Here is a 17,557-nt window from a genome sequence, read left to right on the forward strand (position 1 = left end):
GTTTAATATGCTACGCTGTGAGAAGAAAAAAATATTTTTAACGAACAGAAGCATGGAAGCTTGCCCACACGCAGACGATTTTTATTAATGATAAGAAAGATAATGGTAAGAAACTTTTTTAGGAAATATTTGCAGCTGTTTCTGACTTATTAACTATGATAAAGGATTTTTGGGGAAAAAATTTAAGTTCATAAATCAATTATGATTTGGGATATCTTGATTAATTCCCCTTTAAATAATTTCTGTTAATAACTTCTACTAATAAATTTCTCTGTTGTTCTCCCTTTTTATTTAAAAAGTCACTGCTCTGTTAGAATGTTATAAATATTTTTAAGACCAAAAAATTAAACGGTGACGAATAACACTCAAACACTGGCGTTATTTCTTCGTATAAAGAACTATTCTTGATTTATAGATTATTAGATATAAGTTGTAACAATTTGCTCAAGTAACAGTTTATATGAAGAAGTAAATTAAAGTTCTGAAGTAGAATTATTTATTTAACAGAAAAAAAATTCAAGCTTAACACTTAAGGAACTTAATATAGTATTTGAAATGAAAAAAAAAACAATGAAGTGACAGAGAATTAGGAAAATAAGTAAGAGCAAAACATAGGGAGATCGAAATATAAGGATTGCTGCAATTTGCTTTGGAAACCAGTTACTTATTCTCACCAAATTTTTTAAATTAGTCACAAATCTCTTCTACAAGTGGTGCTACTTACTGTATAATATATTTAAAAAACAATTTGCTGCATAATAGCTCATTCCAACTTAAGAAAGCTGTTATTTATTCTTACCAAATTTTTTATTTAAATTAATTACAAATTTCTTCAACAAATGACGCTTCTGGTTTTACAAACTATAAAGCAATCTTTTCTACTATATAATAGATTATTTCAACTGAAAAATTTGCATGGTCGTCTGTATAATTTGTCCTCAGACTTTAAGACGTTTGATCTGAAAATAATGTAACACTTTTCTTCGGTTAGAAGCGCCATCTCTTCATGAACTTTTTTACTAATTGTGAAACTTCGAAAAAGAAGTAAAATCTCGTTTCCTATACAAAATGCAGTAAAGCTTACGTTTGGATCTTTTGTCCGTTTTCCTTTAATTAATTTTTAATGTCACTGGGCAATTTGTCCAATGTATAATAGATGTCCTAAAAATGTAATTGGACAATTTTTAAGACATCTAGTTATAAGAAAATATTATTTTGCTTTTTATTTCAAGTAAAAAACAATTCGCTAACGATTTCAAACAATGTGATACATAACATCAATATAGTTAAGTCGATAGAAGCTTAAATAAATTTTTGAAATCTAATGAATAAATCAAATGGCTGGATTTAATGTGAATTTAATGAGCTTTCGGCTTATCTCTGATTGTGATCTGTTCTCATGGAGTCCATTATCTTCAGCATGTGTTTAAGAAGACAAAAAGACGTTGAATTATCAGCCATTTTTGTGATGTTCGAGCTATTTTGTGTTAACAATTATTTAGGCAACGCGAGGTATGTTTTTTCTTATCTCTGGTGTACTTTTAATTTGATAAATATTATTTTTTCGATTTTGTAATTAACTACACTTTTATTGTCACGTAAGTTAAATTTGAATTTCTTATTAAAGGAACCCAATTTTATATATTATTTGTACGTGCTATCTACCAAATCAGATTGATTCGAAAAGACAACGTAATAATTTCGATCGTTTTTAACTATAGTTATTTGATATAATTCAATTGGGTACTTGCACTTCTAAAAGAAAAAGATCTCCCATACCCACACATGCGACCGATAACGTCGGCGCCAGCTTTTCTTAATCAAAAAAATGGCGTGTTACAGATAAGCTAAGTTACTCTGCATAAGTTAAAATGTTAATTAAGGATAAGTTAATTAAATACGGAGCAGTATCGCACATCGAATGAGTTGAAATATAATTCTTTCCCGTCTACTTATTTTACTTAGATTTATTACTTGTTTATGTATTTAATCGTAACCGTGATATATTTTTGTTTTGTGTACCTGGCAACTTCGATGCATAATTTTGTCGAAATTTATAGTGAAGAATTATTTATTCGATTCATTCGAATCATTTTCTCGGAAACGGTTTCATCAAAAACGAAAGAAAATTTACGAATTTTAATTATCCGTTTTTGTTTACTGCAATTTAATTTTGATGATTGTTTACTTTTAATTTTAAAAGCTTCCTTTCTGGAATAGCTTGCTTTCATATGGTAATTGCTAGCGTAAGCAAATGCAACATTTCAACAACCAATCAGGATCGAGATACCCACACTACGTCACTTGCAGGTATCCCATTGCTTTATTTATTATGTAACCAAGCATTATTTTTGAATTATTTTTTAGTCATTTTATTCATTAAAATTAGTTCCTTGGAACCTAATAACTACCAGATTTATATTTTAAGGTTGCAGTATTTTTGTCGCTTGAACAGATATGGCACTGCTGAAAAGTCTTTTTTTCCCCTTAATATACACATTATCCCCTTTGCAGAAAAGGAGTCCTATAAAAAGAAAACTATTATTTAAACTTTCTTCTGTTGTTTAAGGCACTATCCATAAACATAGAAAAAGAATTTTCGGGGATTGCAATTTTGGTATTCCTCTTAGAATTTCAATTCTTTTATTCATAAACATTGTTCGTATCGTTTTGGCGGTTTTAGAGGAAACAAAAAACAGGGCTGGAAGTCCAAACTATAAAAATTAAGAACCAAATTACCTCCAATTTTAGGGATGCTGATTCTCTAATGGGAGTCATTTCTAGAACACCAACATGGATTCACAGATATACAATTGGTAGCAGTTTCAGTAGTTCCTGCACTTATGCAAAAAAAAAAGAAAGAAAGGGAAACTCATATTCTTTTTTTTAAAGATACGCAAAAATTTCTTGTTTATATATATATATATATATATATATATATATATATATATATATATATATATATATATATATATATATATATATATATATATATATATATATATATATATATATGTAATAACAGGGCTACAACCCTGTTATCAGTGTTGTATTTAGTTTGAAATAATGCAGTCGTAGGCCATCAGACGTTCTAAACAGGTTTATTTAAATGTAGGCTGGTATTGATAACAGTTCACAACCACACTCCCTACGGGAGAGTAATGGACAAGACTTCTGACAATTCCGGAACAGCTTATCAGGATCACATCATGATGAAAAGGACACGCAAAACTATGTGTTCTTACGTTTTATACCAACACAGATTTGAGGTAAAAAGGCACACTTCGTACATTCCTTGTAACCTTACGCATTAAGGAAAATCATTTACTGCTTCCTAATATGGAAGTGACAGAGGGAAAGATTCTAAAAATAACTCTTCCTTTGAAATATAAATCTATTTAAACTGCTGTTTGTAGAAAATGCAACACCATGAAGGAATCATCAGAATCAAATGAAATTCGCAGCAAATGTCAATTATAGGATATTATGCAAATTAATAAAGTTTCAGAGCCATCGCGCGTGCGTGGCGCGCGCAGCGCCCTCTGAATTGATGCTGAAAGCGTATAAATAAAGTGCTGTAGCGGGACGTTGAAAATAGTCTATGATTATTTGTTAGTGGCAAACGTTTAGTGAGACCTGCGTATGCCTCCACGACGGAAGAATAAGAAATTCAAGCAACTTACGGAGTTTGAACGAGGGAGGATAATCGGCCTTCGAGAAGGAGGATTTTCCTATCGCGCAATAGCAGCTCGTATGCAGCGGAACAGTTCCACAGTGATGCGAGTTTGGAAGCAGTGGACCGACGAGCACCGAACAACTCGAAAAACAGGCACTGGACGACAGAAGGTGACGTCAGAGCGCGATGATCGACACCTGCTCCGCATGGCGGTGAATGATCGCACAGCTTCCTCCAGGCAGCTGGCAGCACATTGGTCTACTGCTACAGGTGTACAATTGTCGGCTTCGTCAATTCGTCGTCGTCTGCTGCGCCGTGGATTGCGTGCAAGGGTGCCATTATACAGGATTCCCCTCACGGCGGATCATCGACGGCTGCGTCGGCAGTGGGCTCTTGAGCACAGAGACTGGTGAGCTGATTGGCACCAAGTTGTCTTTTCAGATGAATCACGCTTCAATTTGTGGACCCATGATGGCCGTGTTCGTGTTAGACGTTATGCCGGTCAACGCTGCCTTCCTGAGTGTATTATTGAACGACATAGTGGTCGAACACCCGGAGTTATGGTCTGGGGTGCGATTTCGTATCATGGACGATCCAATTTGATACGAATTGAGGGTAATCTCAATAGCAACAGATACGTCCGTGAAGTGCTACAGCCCGAAGTCGTTCCTTTCCTTCAAGGCATCCCTGGAGCTATCTTTCAGCAGGATAATGCACGCCCACATGTTGCGCGGACTGTTAGAGACTTCTGTTCAGCACAACGCATGCAACTTCTTCCTTGGCCTGCTTATTCGCCGGATATGTCGCCTATTGAGCACGTGTGGGATATGGTTGGTCGGCGTCTCACTCGTGATCCGCGTCCTGCAGTTTCCAAAGACGAACTTTGGTTGCGCATACAAGCGATATGGAATTCTCTTCCTCAAGCAGATATTCAACATCTGTTTGACTCCATGCCACGTCGTATAGCAGCACTTATTGCAGCGCGTGGTGGCTGCACCAAATACTGATTTCGGACGCTTAATTTGTTTCTTTTGTTTTGAAAATTTCATCATTTATTTGTATCAGTACAAGTCGTTTCTGCATTAAATTTCATTTGATTCTGATGATTCTTTCATGGTGTTGCATTTTCTACAAACAGCAGTTTATATTTCAATGGTATGTTTTCAGCCTTGAATTCCCAAAATAGAATCTCTCTACGCTTATTCTTTAACAAAGACATTTTATGAAAACGAAAGAGTTTTAATTCTTTTATTAATACAAAAGTATTTAATTTTTGTATTACATATATATGTATGTATATATATATATATATATATATATATATATAAAAATATAGATATGAAAAAAAGTGGGAGAAAATAGTATAATCAGTATATTTATGATATAGTGATGGAGGGAGATAAAAGCTTTTTATATATTTCTTTCACATGGAATGTTCTATACCAGGGGTTTCCAACTGGCGGCCCGGGGGCCGCATCTGGCCCGCGAAGCCTTTTTTTGTGGCCCGCGAACTAAAATATATTAGTTGTCATTTTTTTGCGGATAATTTTCGTAAAAATTCTATATGGGTTTAAAATATTTTTCTCGTTAATCAAAACCTAATTTCTTCGTTTCTGTGAAATTTAACATACCAACGGTGCAAAAAAATTTATTTTTCAGGTTTTGCATCCAAAAAAATATTTATTCAAATACAAAAATAATCGTGTATGTTGCTCTTTTTTTATTTCATTTTTCTAAATTTTTTTTTGTATTTTGTGAGTATAATTTAACATGTGCGTATCAAAAATTATCTCGAAGAAATTCTCCGATTTAACTTTTTGAAACCACTCATTTTGGACGAAAATATTTACACACACATTTGGAAATTTTAAATTTAAAATGTAAATGTCGATTCTCTGTTGCTTGCAGCAGACAAACCTCAATTTTCTCATTGAATATTTTATGTGCTACTATGTAAGTTTTAATACCTTAGCAATTGGGTATCTGTTGCATATTAATTGTTTAATACATAGGTGCATTATTAAAGTTATTGTAGCCCGAATTTTTATTCTTTATTTATGTCTTTAAAATTATTATTAATAACAATTAAATATTTTTAAAAATCTACTTCTTATTTTAATTTGTAATTCAATACTTTTGTTTTGTACAACTTGGTAAAACTCTGACAGTAATATTTAACGTTTCTTCAAACATGAAAGAGTCCTACAAAAAATTTTGATAAAGTTGCGGCCCGCCATTTGATTTGTGTGTTTAATTGTGGCCCCTGGCCTCATGTAAGTTGGAAACCCCTGTTCTATACTATTAAGTCAATGGTAATTGTCTCCAACAAAGGAAATCAATTAATACCGTGTTTGAAATGCTATAGGCTTTCAAATTATTATATACTTTGTTTCAAGCCATAAAACATAATTTCTGAATTTTAAATTTCTTCAATTCCTTTTTTAGATAAATATTTATTTATGCTGTTAACTCCAACAAAAATTTGAAAAATACAAAGATGTCAGGACATTTATTGAAATTTTTAATAATGAAGGACAGTTAAGGACACTTTCTTTTTTCTTTAAAAAAAAGAGAGAAATTAAGAAATTTAAGGACAACATTTAAGTGAAATTCAAAAGAGGTTTCGTCATGATTTTTAAACTTGCGAATATAAACCTAAAATGATAATAAATAAATATATAAAATAAAAAATCATTCGGAAAAGCTAATAAAAATATTTTTATGGCTAGTCTTTGTTTTTCATTCGAAAAAATAAATTAATAATTGGTGAAATATTTATATCAATAATTCATAAAAAGTGAGCTCAGACCTTGAAATAGATTTTAATAGCGCACAAACTTGAAAATGAAGAATTCTATTCGTATTAAGTGGCGCAACTAAATTTTGTAAACATAATTAGATTATTCTTAAACTGCGTATTTGTCAAGATTTTGCTAAAAGTAACAAAAAATTGGGATACTTTTAAAATAGACAATGACATTGTTGAAAAATAACTCATAAAATTACTGGCATTGTCCCAATATATCAACTACTTGTGCAGTTACTTGACGGAACTATAAATGGCACTACTATAAAATAGTACGATAAAGTGTACCGAATATACCTTAAAATAACATCAGTGCGGGGTAAACTGGGCAATAGTATTTATTCTAAAAAAACATCAAATACGCCGGGCAGTGGCACTTAACCTTTTAAAAAAAAAATCAGTGTAGTGTATACCGGGCAGTGGTTCTGAGCCTTAAAAAACATCAGTGTAGGGTATACCGGGAAAATGTATGCCGAACAGTGGAACTTAACTTTTTAAAAAAACATCTGTGTAAGGTAAGGTATACCGGGTAGTGACACTAAAAGAAAAACTAAAGAAATCACATCTATTTTAAAAATAAAAAAAATTTCTATTATACAAGGGATCGTATATTGGGATGTTACTAAATTATCTTTTTTATTTATTTTTAATTTATGTATTGCTGCAATATTTAAGGTGCTAAAAAATAAACATTTTTCTGCGTAATTTTAAATTTTCCACTATTTGCGTCGAAGTTAAAGTAATTTTAAGTGACTTTTTCTTATCTTTTATTTAAGTAAGTGATTATTTAAGTATTGAGCATTAAAACTGAAATAAATGAAATTATCAATTGCGAAAAAACATAGAGAAAACATGGAAATATTTTTTTTAAAAAAAGAAAGAAAATAATTATTTAGAAAAAAAATATCTTAAAAAACTGGAAAACAAAATAACTAAATGATATAATCTCATCATCAGCTCACACGATTATATCCTCAAAAAAGAGTGCTTTCTAATATTGTATCCATATAACCAAAGTAAAATATATCAATACATTAATGTGAGGAGCACTCAAGAAAATTGAAACGAAAATAGGACACATTAAATAAAAAATTTAACATATCAAGCAAAAAACAGTAAATGTTTTGTTCTGTAATTTCTGTTTTTTGCTTGACATGTTTTATTTCGTACATATTGTTTACTTATTGTGTTCTATTTTCGTTTCAATTTTTTCGAGTGCTCCTCACACTATCGTATTGATATATTTGACTATATTGATACAATATTAGAAAGCACTCCTTTTTGCTGATATAATCGTGTGAGCTGATGATGTGATTACATCGTTTCATTATTTTGATTTACAGCCTTATATTTTTTTCAAACGCTTCTTAAAAATATTTTATTTTTCTTCTAGCAGCGAGCAAAAGGTTTAGTCTGTCTAAGACCTTTAGAACTAAAATTTCACGCCCTGCGATGATAATGCCTACAAATAAAGACATCAAGCTATATTTTATCAAGCCTTTAATTTAAAACAGTTTGGCTCTAATCGTTAGCAACTATTTATTCTAAATCTACAGTTGTTCAATTTTCTATTTTCATTACCAGGGTCATTTTCGTCCTAGAGGTTTATTCATTTATTTGTAACTTTCATAAAACTGAAAAGACAAGCAATATAATTATTTAAAAGGAAGCATGCCTAATCTCTATCTTTAATGTTAAATAGATTGATATCAGTCAATGCCGTAGCCATAAGTTGAAGTGCAGTCAATGGCACGTAGAGTAAGAGACTCAGGCATCATACAAGGAGGGCCTGCCAATCAATAATTTAAAAATACTGAAACTTTAAATCTGTCGTTAATATTATTATGAAAGAGAGAAACGAAAGAATTTTGAGAAAAAATAGACTTCCAACAAAATTAATAATGAAGTTTTAGGTCATTAAAAATTGAATTTCCTATGCATGTAAGAAAAAATTAAGAATACTTAGTTGGAAATAAATTTTTTACATGGAAACAATTTCCTCTCGTATCACATAAAGAGGCAAAATGAAAAAAAAAAGAATTTAAAATGCTTTTAAATTAAAAATTTGCTTTTTTCCCCTTTGCATTGCACTTCGGGGCATTTGCCCCAAACACTCCATCACGCCACTGAGTTTAGGGATTCAAGTTTCAAACCCCCAAGCTAAAGTAATTAATTTTTAAAAAAAAATTTCTAATATTTGTATTAAGTTATAATTTTAAACATTAATTTTAAATAAGAACTATATTCTTACTAAATGTAATGTAAGCTGGATTCATACTCATGTTAAGAAAAACTATGGCGTAATAATAAATCATACTCAACATTTTTCTAAAGAATGTAAATTATGGTTGGAACCTATCACCGGAATGAATTTCTGGTTACATCAACGAAGTGATTTCGTATTATGTAAGCAACTGAAAGAACATTAAAATTACAAAAGGACGAAAAAAATATCTGATCACAATTTAATGCATAACTTACTAAATTAATAGCAGATTTTCCTTAAATAAAGGTAATAGATTATTAATTTTTGTCCCCTAAAGTTAAGTATTCGCAAAACTTTTCGTTCATTGCTTTTCAATGTATTATTTAAACATCATCTCAAAGTTTTGACAAAATTTGTGCTCATTTTAACTTATTTTTTTAAAGAACAAGAAAATCCATTTTCGCAACAGTATGCTTCAGGAATTTAAGAAAATACCTAAGAATTTAAAAATTCGTAATGGTTATTTTTATAGCGAACCGCAAAATTATACGTTCACATTTAAGCAAGTGTATTTTGAATCTGAAGAAAAAGTCCTTTCTAGTCTAAAAATGGTAGCATACTACATAAATAAACTTACATTTATTTCACCGGTCAACACTATTCCAATATCTTTTAAACAACTATTACCTTACAAATATTTATTATCCTGTTGCTTTTGCAAACAGAAACAAAATAAATAAGCGAAAATTGTATATCATAGAAATGTTTACGATTGATCAACACATCATTCTATTCTAAAATCAAATTCCATTAGCGAAACAAAATTATTCTAAAAACAGAAAAATACTAGTTGGGGTTGAATCATCTTGCGTCTCTTCATAAACAACCGCTTGACAGCACTTGTGAAATAATACGACTCGAGTAGCACGTGATTTTCTACATGGTTGTAAACAACTAAAAAGAAAGTTGAATGTTAACAGAGAGCTTCCTCCACCTAATCGAATCTTAATTCATCTTATTCTGACTCATAGTTTACTCGATTCTATTCATTAAGGATTCTTACACTCTAGCCAGTCTCTAAATTCTATGCATCAGGGTGTCTTATAGATTTTCTAGAGTTTACAGCAAAATGGATAAATCAGTAAATATTTTGTGTCAGATTTACTTACAAAATCGCTTAAAAAACTCATATTCGCAGATCAAATTCCATTTATTAAAAAAAAGACACTATAAGCTATTCTGAAAACAGAAAAGAGATGAAGAAAAACTAAATGTCGCATGAAAAGTGCGGGAAAAGAACTTCTTTGAATTAATCTAATCTTAATTCGTCATCTTTTTCCGACTCATGGTTAACTAATTCCATTCATTATGGTTTCCTACAATCAAGCCAGGCCCTTGAGTTCTTAAATTTGATGCATTTTGCATCAGGGTGTCTACAGATCTTGTAGAGTTTACAAAAAAAAAACATTAAATTAGTAAACATTTTGATTCAGATTTATTTACACTATCGTTTGAACAAGTCATATTCTCAGATCCAATTCCACTCAAGAAACGAAGCTATTCTAAAAATAGAAAAAAGAATTGAATGTCAAGAAAAAAGTCCGGGAAAATAGCTTCCTTGAATGAATCAAATCCTAACTCGTCATCTTTTTCTGACTAACAGTTACCTGATCAGAGCCGTCTTAATAGCATGCAGGGGCCCCCGGGCACAGAAATGATTTTGCCAACTAAAACATATCATACTGATTAAAATCAAACTAAAAAACTTCACATAAAATAAAGCCGCACTATAGTTTAGGTTTCACATGGCTTCTTACCTGTCTTTGTGTTAAGTCTCGTCTCGGTGTAAATATATAGTGAAAGAATTGAACTCTTTGAGAAAGAATATTTGTGAAAGAATTTAGAATGTGTCACTTAAGAGAATCGATACTTTTCGGCCTTGGCTCACTCGAAATAGAATGAAAAGAACAGTTGCGAACGTAAACAAATGTCCCGTTTCAACAACCAATCAAGATTGAGATATCCACTCTACTTCAGTTGCAGGTATCCCATTATTATCATTACTTTTATTTTATTTTTTTCAGTTTTTATTTTTTTAGTTTTTATTTTAAATTGTATTTTTGTTTTTTTTAATTTACAAAAACTTAAAATATGTTGCTTTAAAATTATTAATTTGCTTATATGCACTATGATGTACCGAGCGCGTGTCATAAGAAAATAAAACGAGCTGGCGGTGGTAGCTCAGTATTTATGTGAATAGTATTGTACGGTATACATTAATTTAAACGAAGTGAATTTGTTGTCAGGGTGTGATATGACCAACAGACAACACAGAAGACGGCATCTGGATGAGTTTACACGAAGTCGAATCATTGGGAAGTTGGAAGAAGGTCGAAGCGTGACCAGTGTAGCTGCGGAGTTCGGGATCGCCCACAGCATATTTTCACGAGCTTGAAACACATTCCAGAGGACAGGAACAGCTGTCCGGAGGTGTAGTCGAGGTCGCGTAACCAAAGCAGCGGATGACCAGTATATAGTCCTACAGGCTACAAGGACTTGACAGCTGGTGAAATCGCTAGGCACATACAGCAAAGGTACTGCTGGAAAACCGATATCACGTTTCACCGTGGCCAGGAGTCTGAACAAAGGGTGGTCTATTTGCACTGCACGACGGCCAGTAGTATGTGTTTTATGAACGCCAGTTCACCTGAGACGCAGTTTAATGTGGTGCCGGAAACACAACAACTGGACAGATGCGCAATGGGGGCGAGTACTCCTTACAGATGAGAACAGATTTAGTCTGACTAGTGATTCTGGAGGCATGCACACATCTGGAGAGAGGGAGAAACACGCAATAACCCTTCTAACATAACAGAAAGAGACCGATTTGGAGGATGCGTAGTTCTTGTATGGGGCGGTATCATGATTGGTACACCGTACTGATCAACACGTCTTCCAAGGCGGTTCAGTCACTGGTGCTCGCTATTGTATCGAGATTCTCCTTTCTCGTGTGTGTCTTTTTAGAGGTGTTGTGGGTTCTGAGTGAATTCTGAGGCAGTAATGCCTCCGCCAAATCTACACCTCATCGTACAGTGGCTGTCGCAGAACTGTTGGAGAGTGAAGATATTGCACACATGAAATGGCCGACTTGGTCCCCGGATTTTAATCCGACAGAACGCTTGCGGGACACTCCAGGGAGACACTTGGCAGGCACATCCCCAGCCACCAGCATCCATTCCGCAGTTACGGTTACAACAGGAATGGGCAGCAATTCCTCAAGAGCTTCTTAACAACCTGGTCCTCAGCATGGACAGATGATGAGAGTCCTGCATAGCAGTCAGAAGTGATGCCATACTAAAGGCTGGAGTTTGTTGCCAATCCTATGTAACACTGATAATTTGTGCAATTGTGTTTTGAGCCTATATTTCAATAAAGCTCCTTACTGTACCTGTGGATTAATTTCTTCATTTTTTTTTTTTTTTTTTTTTTTTTTTTGCGCAAGTTGTTTACCTTTCCATTTTCAGGATGCTGTGGTATGATTTTTATGGATTTTCAACTCAGCTGTTCAAACTTACATTCGAAAACCACCTCGTCCTTAATTTTTGAACACCAGTGTATGCCTTGCCAATCAGCGACATCCCCTTCTCTTGAAGTTGCCCCTCTTACTATTTACACGTTCATCCATTAAATTTAGAGGGGGGTGATGTTGCCCGGAGGAAGGGGTGTATCTTCAAAAAGCAATGTTTTGGAGGTGCACACTTTTTCATTTATTAATCTTCATATAAATAGCCTCTTGGACTAGTATAATTTATAGCTGTGCTACTTTGATTACTTGCCAAATGGGGTTCCTAGGACTTCCTGATGTTTTTGAAAGCGAGAACAAGGTTCTTATGCATCTGAAAAAAATAAAAAAAACTGGTATAAAAAAAGTTTATATTGATATTACTATCACTTTTTATTTTTTTTCCAGCTGCGTATGAACCCTGCTGGCGCAAATTGAAGAGGAAGCGATAGTTGAGTACCTAAAAACCTCATCAAAAAGTAAAAAAATATATTTTGGTTGCCTTTTTAAGTTTTCCTGGTGATAGACTATTCAAATTATCGGTGTTTGCATAATAATCAATCACTATGTGTTGAAAGAAAAACAAAATGCACACTTTATACAATCGAACATATTTATTTTAAAAAAATATACAAGGCAATGTTGTTTATTCTTAATTTTTTTTTTTTAAATCATAGTAATTTACAAAAAGTTGGATTCTCAAGGGCCCCCGGTGGCTGCTTGGTTGTAAAGACGGTACTGTACGTGATTCTATTCATAAAGGATTCGTACACTCTAGCCAGTCTGTAAATTTGATAAATTTTACATCAGAGTGTCTACAGATTATTTTTGTAGAGATAACAGCAAAGACATTAAATAAGTAAAAAGTTTGTGTCAGATTTATTTACAATATCATTTAAACACCATTCCAGATCAAATTCCTATTCAAGAAACGAAACTATTCTAAAAACAGAGAAGAAAAATTTGAAAAAAAAATCACGTTAAGCTGAGTAGACTCCTCTCGATCAAAACAACGTGCCTCGTTTTAACAGCGCTTTCGAAATGTATACAATTATTCGACCCGCGAACCACGTGTTTTACAAGGTTGTAAACAACCAAAAAGAAAATTGAATGCCATGTCAAAAGCCCGGGAAACGAGCTTCCTTGAATTAATCGGACCTTAATTCGTCATCTTTTTCTGACTCAGATTTATCTGATTTCTTTCGCGAGGAAATGTGCGAGGTTGTTCAGTTTGGGTTCGTAAAATTGAGTCATTTAGTACTGATTGTCACTTGACTCATTACACTTTGGTGTTGTAAGACCTATTTACGAATTCCACTATTCTTCTTTAGTCGAGATTTCGCCTTATCTTATGACACAAGGTTTTCGGATATTCCTTGTATGTTCTAAGTAATGCAGACAATGATTTTATCTGTAGATTTCACAGGATAATCATGGCCGGTGCATGTCTTAAGTTTTCGGCTATTGTTTTTGATACAGGGTTATAATTTGAATGTCACTTCTTGCCGCGGAAGTAAGACATTTTAAAATGAGTGTTTTAATCATACTTCATATTTTTCATATGAATATAAAAATTAAAAAAAATTCTTTCCAAAAAAATATACAATTTTTTAATTTTTTGATAGTTTCCATAGCTCTTAAATCTATAAAAGGAGGCGACACTATTAAAATATACTTTAGTGATCACGACACATTTTTATAGCCTGTAAATTCTATTAGAAATAATAAATGAAGTAAAATTAAATAGTAAAATTGCAATACACAAAAAATAAGTTAAAACTAGGTTATTTACCTAGCAATTCTACTTTCCGAGTATATTTACTTTCCCAATACTTTAAAAGTAATTGAATTCTTTACTTTAAAAATTGAAATCTTTACTTTAATAGTAATTGAATTTACTTAAGAAAAAGTGAATTGAGGCAGAAATGAGAATCAATAATTGGATGATACCTTGCATGAAAATTAAGATGTCTTTCTTGTATAGAAAACCACTCTATTCATAAAACATTATAAGCAATCAAAAGATTTAATAATACCTAATTTAACAGAAAAAAAGAAACAAATCCAATGCTTCAAAATCCGGAACATTTAGTGCCAAATTAACAAATTTCAATTTCATAATTCTGAAAATATCAAATACTAGGGGGGGGGGGTTAAGCCCCCTGTTCGCTCATGCTCACCAACCTCGATGATTGCTTCGCGATAATTGCTGTTTCTTGGCATGAAACAGTTATTCAATTTAAACTATATGTACTCTCTTGTGTCTCCACTTACCACGTCCAAATATTTCCCTTATGATATTATTCAGATCTATAAACGAACATAAATCATTTTTGTAAGTAATCATTTTTTGAAATAACATTTAAAACTAAAAATACAGTGATAACAAATTTAGTGAGTTCACAACTGTCATTCAATATTTTTGTTTACGGATATATTTTAAATTCAATTTTCGCATGAAAATCACTTTGTGCATGAAGCTGTAAGTTAACTTCCAAATCTTTTAACGAATCTCTTTAACCATAATTCATAATTAATGTAGTTTGCACCAAAAAATAATAATTGTGAAATTTGGGTGGAACTAACCCACATTTGCGTTACACGGAGAGGAAAACCATTAAAGCATCCCACGGTTAGCCCGAAGGCAATGGGATTCCAACTCGTGATCTGCCTACCTCTGAGGATATTTTACGTCAGCACTGTAGTCGTTGCGAGTCGGGAGCAGAATTCGTTTAGACCAGTCATTGCTTAAATATGAACCTATGTCATCTCATTTTGAGTCGAGCGCTTTAACCCTTGACCCACCGCGGCTCATATTTTTAATGATGTGGGTAAGTTTCTAACTCTTGAAGAAGTTCGGGACTCCTGAAATTGAAGGGTATTGGGCCTGGTAGACCTTGACGATCATTACACCTTTCAAAAACCATATTTCATTTAGAAAATTTAATTCTGTGAGAAAGAAACTTCTTTTAATTCGGGAGCATGAAAGACTGAACGGTTTACCGCTCATTTTCTGCAAGAAAATATAATTGTAAAATTGGAATTTTATTCTGTAAATTAAGAATTCCCCCCCATCCAAAAAAATAAATAAATAAATAAATTAATAAAAAAATAATACAAGCTAGCGGCCTGCAAGGGTGCAAGAATTCTTTTCTTTTTTTTTATTTCCGAAAATATTTTTACAAGTGCTCGCTAGAAATTTTTTACAAGCAATTTCAACCTAAAGTTCAAATTTTTAACATTATTTGACTACAAAAAAGCCTTAAAAATCATGCTTCATTTAAACTCTTTTAATTAAATAGGGTCTTCTACATCTCAAATTCGCAAAAAAACTATCTTGATCAGTTTTTGCATTAAATTTGACAATTTGCTAAAAATTGAATGTAGCTTATGCTCTTAGGTGTAAATCGCGGTAGTTTCAATATGACACGCATTATTTTTATTTATTTAAAGTAAAAATTATAATATTAAGAACAAAACAAAATATTATATTTCTAGGGGGATGCAAATGCACCCTCTTAAACGCTATACTTGTGGACTCCCGCGGCAGTGCCCCCCCCCCCCACACCCAACTACTTCCTGACTAGGCTGGAAATAAGGCATGATATTATCTCTTTAACAGTTATGATATCTAAAAACAAAACTAAAACTAACGGATATTAGAAAGAAAAACTAAAATTGTTATGACCTAGAATAGAGAAGTAACTTTCACTTTTTCGAGGAATCGAAAATCTCTTCCTCTTCTAGCAACAAGTTGTATAATTCTTCCCCAATGGCTTCTCTTCACGCAATGAATCTCTCATTGGCAGATAAAAGAAATTCATTCTAAGAAATAAATAAAACCCTCTGTTGCTTCGTTCACAAAATAATGATGTTTTATTAAACTTTAAATACAATGTTACCAATAAATATTTAAATAATACATTCATTAAAGGCTGATTTCACAACATTTGATTCGTGTTAACTATTTTAAGCACTTTAATATTAAAAACAGAAGAACAAAATGATGATATTGGCGTGTATTAAAGCGATTAACTATTTTTGTTGTACAGCTTTCATTTCGTCTCTTATCTACGACACGCATAGCCTATATATAAAAATTCGCTACTGTCGGTTGCTCATTGTTTTATTTCATTATAGGATATATATACAATAATTATTTATGTGTAGTATTTTTTTATTCGACAGTAAGCTCTCGATTTAACGATTACGAGAAGATCTCTATAACAGTTTTCAAAACCCCCGTCAAAATTATGATATTAAGGATACAAGAATTTTATAGTTGCAAATTACTACAGACTTCCGCTATTGCAATCTGTCTTTTATTTAAGGAATTTCTGCTGCTTATTTGAGAAATACTATACGAAAAAGGGTATTCTGGAAGGCATTTGTTTTTAATTTGATGGTATGAATGTAAACAATAACAAGCTTCCTAAACCGGAAGAAATTTATAAGACTTCCGGTGTATTCCTCTGCTTATGTAATGCTTACGAGGCGATGTGTGAACAGGCTTAATATTCGAGGAAGTTTTATTGTGATCTGTCTTTAAATTTATCCGTAGTTTTACCATTCAAAAGAGTTTTACGTAATTTTTAAATTCTAACAGGCCGTGAGCTCAAAACAAATTTAACAAAATTTACAACACTGCATAAACTAAAGGTAAGGTTAGCCATATTTTGAGTATTATCTCTTATTTGGCTATATTTGTGTAAAATAACACAATTGGTTATTTTTCGGATAGAATCATAACAAGCTTGTGGAGTCTTCCAAATTCATTTGTTGTTTGTTTCGTTTGAAGTTAGATTAAAAGAACGCGTTATATTTACCGCACATTTCAAGAGAATACGCCTTTTTGTGTGCGTTGACCACCTATTTACCATAACCCCTAATTTCTCTTCTTGACAAATTATTGTTAAAATAATTATTTAGTGTTATTAATAACCCCAGTAGTTTCTTTCATTTGATTCATTAATTCATTTATTCGTTTTTTTTTGTTTTTTTTATTTAACTATTTTAACATTAATTATGTATATTTGCTTATAATGACCAGCTTCCTGCAAAGACAATGTTAATCGCGTAATAACGGACTTTTACTATAATTTAAAATTAAAGCTACTGATTAAATGTCTTTGGTTCAAGATTTTTTATGCATATATAAAACATTTTATTCATGAAAATTGCCCATTTAACTTATATATTAAAAGGCAAGCTTTCCCTTTATTGTTTTACTAAGAGAGCGCCAAACTACGCGAGAAACTTTTCATCACAAATTCTATTTCAACTCCATAAGTATTTTAAAATTACAGG

The 17,557-nt window shown here is 32.2% G+C and overlaps 1 protein-coding gene across 2 annotated transcripts in view; it reads left to right on the forward strand.

Annotated features, from left to right (window-relative positions):
* Nucleotides 1-1,424: 1,424 nt before the first annotated feature.
* Nucleotides 1,425-17,557, forward strand: part of GlcT (ceramide glucosyltransferase) — a 46,599-nt gene continuing 30,466 nt past the window's right edge. For both annotated transcript variants that reach the window (XM_016067260.4, XM_016067261.4), the window contains exon 1: nt 1,425-1,512. The gene's annotated coding sequence lies outside the window, so the exon portion shown is untranslated. The remainder of the gene's footprint in view (nt 1,513-17,557) is intronic.

The sequence above is a fragment of the Parasteatoda tepidariorum genome, chromosome 9 (assembly GCF_982258835.1).
Source record: "Parasteatoda tepidariorum strain Cologne lab strain chromosome 9, Ptep-v5.0, whole genome shotgun sequence".
Taxonomy (NCBI): domain Eukaryota; kingdom Metazoa; phylum Arthropoda; class Arachnida; order Araneae; family Theridiidae; genus Parasteatoda; species Parasteatoda tepidariorum.